Genomic DNA, 8,237 nt, shown 5'->3' on the forward strand with positions numbered 1-8,237 from the left:
ACAATGAACAAGGCTTAATGATAATTCAGAGATGATATAAATAATTGTTAACTTTATTACAACTGTAATAGCAAATTATAATTAATAAGATAATATCTATAGCATATTGGACCTTTAAAACTAAAACTGATTGTGATTATTATGTATTTATTTCTTACATGGTTGTAACAAACACATACACCCCCTTTTTTTGGTTATCTATTCTTCTACTTTGTGGAAATTTCTACCAAAATGTGTCATTTACCATTCCCAAAATTAGGCACATTGAGGTTGTTTCAAACATGTTCTCAAATTCTCACAAGATATATGAGTCTTTGGAATATGGACTGGTTTATTGACTCATTTCTAATGAATATAATGTGTCAGAAGTTACATTGTATAACTTGTGACTCTAAGAAAAAGGAAATGCAACTTCCTTCCACCTGGATCTCTTGTTCTGGAACTTTTGAGCTGACACATTAAAAGCCTGATTACCCTAAGCTTCATACTGATGTCAGGTGATGAGACCACATAGAGTAAGGAAGAGATGCCATAGGATTCCTGTCTATTCTGCCCCTAAGCTGTCCAACTCCCTCTAAATTCAACCTGCAGACATATGAGTGAGAGAGACTTCAGTTTACTTCAGACCCCTGCCTCTGAGATGCCCTGGCAGATGTCAAGTGAAGCAGACATGGCTTCCCCTCCATTCCCTGTCTGAAACACTGACCCACAGAACCAACAAGCAAAATGAATTTTCACAACAAAAGTTTTGATAATTTGTCAAGAAGCAGTCACTGCAAAACACAGAGACCAACATTTCAGTTAGAATGTATCTTCAACAGATTGCAATTGGTTTAAGGATGATTATGTGGTTTAAGTTAAGCAAGACAGAATTGGGATTGCTTGCTTGCCTGATTGCTTGATTAATTTGATTTATCTTGATTGATTCTTTTTTCTGGGTGGTAGAAGTAGACATATGTGGAGTTTTCAATGTGGAATTTGGAAAGGAGGATATCTCTGCATGTGAGGTCCTGAAAAATAAGTTCTTTGTTAAACTGGAACTCTGAGCAGCATTCATAATGATGAAGAGAGGGTGTCTCAGAAAGAAGTCAGAAATGAATGCAGAAAATGATACAGGTTGCTAGTTACATATTTGAAGCCTGGAATCCATTCTCACCTGAAATAAGCATTTTTCCCCTCGGTTGGCCTGCTCCCGATTCTCAGGAGTGTACTCTCTTTTAGTACCTTTTTACTTTACTAATAAAAACCTTGCTTATATCACACTTTCTGTCTCTCATTAATTTTTTTTCAGTTCACTAAGAACCATGATAATTCTTATTTCCCTTATCACAGTATCTATCCTTCTCAGTGTATGGACTGATAAGTAATTTTTTATGGCTTAAACTAGTTTGAATCAATGTCACTTTTAAACAAACGGTTACTGAATAATGCAATAGTAAAACATGTTTTATTGTCCTCTTACAAATCTGATTCTCACAGATTTCTTCCAAACAGTATTCACTTTCTATCAGTGTTGTCCCTCAGTAATTCTCCAAAGGGGCATAATACCCTCTGAGAGCTGCCCTACATCAAAGAAAATAAAAAAGTCAGTTTATTTGGTTATAATACAAATTTGGGAACACTTTTTTCTAAGGAAGTTGCTTTTTAAAAAATTTGGATTTGTTACAATTGTGATTTATTACAAGTCAATAAAACCCCAGACAATGTCAAAACTTTGAGCAATTGACAATGGATATTTGAAAATAGATAATTGAAAAGAGATATTTGACAGTATCTAATTTCCATACTCATAAAGGAAGACAAGAAGGGTTGCAGATGATCTTTCTCATCTATTGATATTATGCTGTCTATCATATCCTAATAACATATCTGATGTATATAGTTTCAGATGCATTTAAAGCTATTTTTAGGACATTCAAAAATTAATTGTTGTAAGATTATTAAAGGAATAAACTCAAAATATTTTCTTCTTTAAAATATTAAAATACTGTTTGAGAATTAATATTTTAAGAGACTAGTTATATTCTCCATTTCAAACTTGGGGATTGTAAATAAATAGAAACAAGTATGAAACTCAGTTTTAGAAAAAAATATGGATAACCATACATTTTGTTCTACTATTTTCTTTTCTTTCTTGTTTTAAACCTGAATCTGCCAATCATGTTTTTCCATAGGACATATATTCTTCTGATTTTATTCCTTTCAAAATCTAATTTTTCCCTTAGGGAAAAATTTTTATATTTTAAAAAAGGATCTGGAATTTCTCAACAGAGTCAAGGAACCATGTTTTATGAGTCAAGGGTACAAATGGTGTCTTTTTCCCTGCACCGCTCCCACCCAATAAATCTGCATGAAACACTGATGCATGGCAAATTCCAGAAAAAAAAAATATAGTGTCAAGAGGAATAAACCATAACAACAAGAGTGATACAAGATTCACTTTTCTGATTGTGTGCACATTCTCCATTTCCCCATTGTATTGTCATTAAGTTCTCACACTATGTAACAGTGCAGAGTGGCCAGAAGTTGGTGAACTATCCTTTCCATCAGAAAGCATACATGCATAAACAAACAAACAAACAAACAAAAAAGTACAATTGTAAAACACAAACCCCAAAAAATAAGGAAAGAGAAGAGGAGTAGAGGGGAGGGGAAGATCATAAGAGAGAATGCTGTCAAAAACCCACTAGCATAAATATTTAACACACAGGAAACAGAAGCAATGTAGCAGGTGTGACCCAGAAAGAGAGCAATTGACTTAAGATACAGGAGAAATTAAGCCTTGGAAGGATAACACAGAAAGAAGATTTTCCTGTCACAGATTTGACAGGATTGTTTAATACATGTTAATTCCTGTTTTATTCTTACAACTGTATCCTACACAGCAAAGAGTGAGAGACCAAGGTAACCCTCCTCCTCAAAGTCAGAGAAGCATTGTGTCCTGGGAATTGTGGCTATTCTGGACTTAAAAGGACAATGGTGAGAAACTAATTTGAATATTCAAATTTTAGAATTAGAGTATTCCAAAATGTGTAAACGCAAAAAGAGTATAACTGAAAGACAGCTGCATGGCCCCAAATGATGATTTTCATAGAGTATTTTCCTAAGCTCTGGCTCTATTACTACATGCTGCATTTGTTGCTGTGCACCATCTCTGGGTCTTGCCCAGAGCCTGCTGAGCTAAAGAGAGATAAGCTGTCAGATGTTGAAGTAGTTGATCAAGACAAAAGGCCAGATGAATGTAACAGTCAAGCCTTCTATCACTTGTTGAGATGACACATTTAGAGGTTAAACAGGAGAAAGTGCCAGCACCCATGGTGGTTCACTTTCCCCCAGGATATTGCCCAAGACAATGGTCAGGTGGATCAATGAAAATATTTGTCTTACTTTCCAGGGAGCCCTCAAACCAAATGCTCCTGTCATGTTGGATCTGAGGTCTGTGGGGAGCCAAAGGGTAAGGGCTAGGATAGCACAGAGAAAAATATTTTCAAGGGTCCCTGATAAGGTTATCAGGGCAGAGGTGCCTGAGAGCCTCCTCTGCAGTGAGACACTGATGATGAAGCCTCCAAGAGGAGGGCCTGGGCCAGGAAATGAGGTAAGCATAAAGACATGCATGACTAGGGTCCCTGGGTTCTGAGACTGCAATTCATTGGCTGGGCACTGTGTCTGGGTGGGCTGAGCAGCTTTCCCCTGTGAATTTCCTCAAGTAAATCCTTTGCAATTGCCTAAGGTTGGACTTAAATTAGACATAGGCCTTTGACCTGGAGCCTGACAAACTCAATTCTGTCTATGTGAATGATAGTAGTGATAGGACATTAGCCAACTAGTTTGGATGCTTTCAAAAAGAGCAGAGACCTAAGATTGATGTGCTGAATAGATCATGTCAGGGAGGGAGTCTGTGTGTAGGGGAGAGCATTGTCTAACTTACCAGCCAGTGAAAGTCCCCAAGGGTCAAATGTAAAAATGCCAGTGAGGAGGAAACAGCTCCCTATTGAGTAACTTGGCTGAATAGAATAAATATTTCTCACCACATAAGGAAGAGGTGTTAATATACAAGTGGTTTGATTTAAGGAAATTAAAGCAACATACTATTTCTTAACCGGAAAGATATTCAGCAAAAATATACCCATTATACAACTATAAAAATATACCTGTGAGGATTGTATTCAGCAGAATATTACAACCTCATGTTCACCACAAACACAGGACTTTTTTTTTTTTTAATTATTTAACAACATGCCAAGTGATAGATTTTACAAAGGGGACCTAATTTATGTTATCCCAGAAGAGACTTAATGTCTCAAGTATATGTAGGAGATATTCTGAAAAGTGTATCCCAGGTGACAAATATGTGGACCACAAGATACCAAGGATCCTGGGCTGCTGGAGGGTCTGAATGAGGCCTCCCTGGGCCAAGTCTGATGGCAGGAGATAAAATTGGAGAGGCAATAAGATATTATTTTCTGATATAAAATTTAAAACTCTCAAAATAAAAAACACTCATGACATTTTTTTTATTGTACCATATGTCTCCCCCCTTATAACTGTTAACCAAAGATATGAAATATTTTTTAGTGATATGTACTAATGATTTCCTAGAAAGGCATTATAATATATTCAGTCTAGAAACCCATTAGAATTGCTCTTTTAAGATTTATAGTCATGTCTTTTTACTGTATGATTTTTCATGATTTTAGAAATGTGTCTAAATTTTCCAAATTGTGAAAATAGCTTGATTTCCAGTTATTCTTTTCCTTCCTATTTTTCTCTGAATGTGAAGCTATCATCTGAACAATGAAGCTGTCTGATCCCTCACAGCCAAAATGAAAGAGACCCTAAGAAAAGTAGTCTTTCCCTGAGAAAGCAAGAATATGCAGCTTCACTTATAAGGGAACCCAGAACATCTTAAATTTACCAACCTCACAAAGAATACAGGGATGTGATATTGGAATGAATGGCTAGAAGTAATTATAAAACTTTCATCCTTACAACCCTAACAGGTTTACTCCCATTTAGAAATCTCCAGTGCATGAGAAATCAAATATGTCAATTTATGAACTTTTAATTCCTTATCATTAAGAGAATATGCTTCACATTTCATTGTAATTTTCTAAGTTCTTTCTGAAACTGCATTTCATGTTCTCCTTACACCTATCTGTGAGATAAAGTGAGCAAATGTTTTAATTCCAATTTTGTACATATGGAAATCAAAACAGAGAGAAAGGAAATAATTTTCTCCAATTTCTTGAAACCAGTCAGTGACCAAATTGGGTTTCAAATCTAAGTCTTCATTTTTCAAACACTTAATGGCCTAAATAAATAATTGGATCTGAAGGGCTGTAAAGTTAACCCAAGCAACAATATATTTTCTCTAAGAAGCTTAATATTCATGGGAAAATTATTGCACACATGTGGGTAGATAATATCATCCAATGTAGCTCAAAGAAGCAGAAAGGATAGGTCAAAAGAAAAAACATTTAGAGATGATAAATAATCATCATCCAAGAATACTGTAAGTATCTTCTTAGCTATATAAGCAAACATACAATTGGAGAGTTGAAATTATTTAAGATTAGAAGTAGAATAAGAATCAGATGGCTTTTTTCAGGTCCTCAACATCAATTATATCTTTTCCTTTGTGATTAGTTAAAAGGAAATTATTTCTTCCCATTCAACTTCTGAAAGGAGAGTTAGGCAGTCTTTGCCTGTGACTCATATTATCTGGTAAAGATGAGGTGCTCAATAAACATTTCTCAAAAATATAGTTTTACAGAATGTTTTTAGTGCTCTTCATTTTTAAAATTCTTGTTTATTCTTGTCTCCAAAACAGCAGACAGTTTAAAAGTAATAAAAAAAAAAAAAAAGAGTCATTGTTTTGGAATATGATGTATGTTTTAGCTGTGGTGTGTGCAATTAGCAGAGCAACGCTCCCCATTCTCTCTTGACTCATGAATCACAGCTGAGCCCAACACATGGCATCACCAAGTGACACACATACAAATCTTCATAAACTATAGTAATACATTTCTCAAATAAATTATATTTATTGGCTATTCGTCAAGTCACAGGTTCTTTCCCTGAGTTTTCACAATGATTCAGGACTTGGGACAGTTTGGTTTTGGCAGCTGTTCTCATAATTGCCTGATTGTCAGTCATTAAATTTGCCCTGTTTTTTTAATAACCTATGGGTTCACACACACTTGGTGTAACAATGATTAAGCCTACACTTATTCAGTTATCACTTTTTTATTGTAAAATATTTCTAAATAATTTTGAAAAGAAATTCACTTAACTCTTGCAACATCTGTTAATGAGGGAATCAGATCACCAGTATTGTCTTTTTTGTTTTATTTTTGTTTGCTTGTTTTTGTTTTGACAATGACCAGCACCAAGAGGTTGCTGGCTTTATTTTATTTTTTTAAATTAAAGTGTAGTTGATTTACAATTTTGTGTTAATTTCAGCTGTACAGCATAGTGATTTAGTATATATATATTATTTTTCAGACTCCTTCCCATTATTGGTTATTACAAGAGATTGAATATAGTTCCCTGTGCTATACCTTGTGCGTCTGTTGATCCCAGACTCCTAATTTATCCCTCCACTGCCTTTTCCCCTTTTGTAACCATAGTTTGTTTTCTATGTCTGTAAGTCTGGTTTAGTTTTGTAAATATGTCCATTTGTATCATTTTTAGATTCAGCATGTAAGTAATATGATATTTGATTTTCTCTGACTTCAGATAATATGATAATCTCTAGATCCAAAAATAATTAATAAAAACCATTCTTAGTTTCTAATCAATTCTCTCATTTGGTGGACTCAACACTTGTAGATTTTAACTTTAAACTTTTAACTCTTCCCAAGGAACCCTACAAGTTCATAGTATGTAATATTTTGTATCTTAGTTATAGTGAAATTTAGATTCACAATTTCTCTTGCTGGGATGAAGAAAAATGTTTTTGAACTATAATAAATTCACATGACCATCTCATATAAGAATATCAGTGCTTTTTCTGGTTCTTAATTCCCTGTCAATGCATAAAACTCGAGAGGAGTGCTATGAATAATATTTCCTAAGGAACAAAAAACATGGTTTTTAAATTTTAAAACATTGAGTGAGAGAGAAACTTCTGCCAGAAGTGAAATGTTTTGCTATGTAGATATTTTCCCATGACATATCAAAATATAGTGACTTAAAATCACATCTACCTGTTATATTTTTGCAAGGTTTTGACTCAGTTTGGAGGTCTTGCTAATCTGAATTGAGTTGGACTGACATTGCTGAAGGTTCTTTCTCCTGTATAATAAACTTATGAGTCAGTAGTGAACTGACCAGACTTGGCTGGCTTCAGCTGGGGTGACTTAACCCAGCTTGATGGGGTCTCTTAGCTGCCAGGAAGCTAGTCTCAGCTCATTCTCAGGTTGATGGTGAGGATTCAAGAGAGAGTAGTTTATGTCATGAACAGGACAATCAAAAGTGCACTCTTCTATCTTCAATTAATATTCAGCTTATATCACAATTGTTAACATTGCTTTGACCAGAGCTTGCAACGTAGAAAAGTCCATTGTCAAAGGGAAAAGCAGAAAATTACAAAGTAAATGACAGGATTTAGAAAAGAATTAATGAGACCATGAATGAAATTAGCCTACCACAAAAGGTGATTCACTTGTTAATAACACTGTTGAAGACCTGTCTTCTAAGACAGGGACTGATTCTCCATTGAAGGGTGAAGACAGTAGTAATAATAATTAATAATTAATAATAATAATAATAATAATAATAATAATTAGAACAGATATAGCAAAGCAGAAACAGACTCACAGATACAGAGAATGGACTGTTGGTTGTCAGGAGAGAGGGGTGTGGGGTGGGGCAAAGCTATTATAGAGGATTATGGAATACAAGCTACTATGCATAAAACAAGATACAAAAAGACCTAATGGATAGCACAAGGAAAATAGTCACTATTTTATAATAGCTTTGTATGCAGTATAATCTATAAAAATATAAAATTTCCATGCTGTACACCAGAACTAATAGATTGTAAGTCAAAAATACTTTAGTTTAAAATAAAAGAAGTTAGTGAATGAAATGAGGGTCATTTGGTTTTTTACTATAAAATAATTACCATACAATAATTACTAGCTTCCTGATGGCATTTATAATGACTATAACTTTCAGCTAGAGGCAAACTGGGAACCTCTAAGAAGTCAAAGAAAACACACATTTTGCATGAT

This window comes from Camelus bactrianus, chromosome 3 (assembly GCF_048773025.1).
Source record: "Camelus bactrianus isolate YW-2024 breed Bactrian camel chromosome 3, ASM4877302v1, whole genome shotgun sequence".
Classification (NCBI taxonomy): domain Eukaryota; kingdom Metazoa; phylum Chordata; class Mammalia; order Artiodactyla; family Camelidae; genus Camelus; species Camelus bactrianus.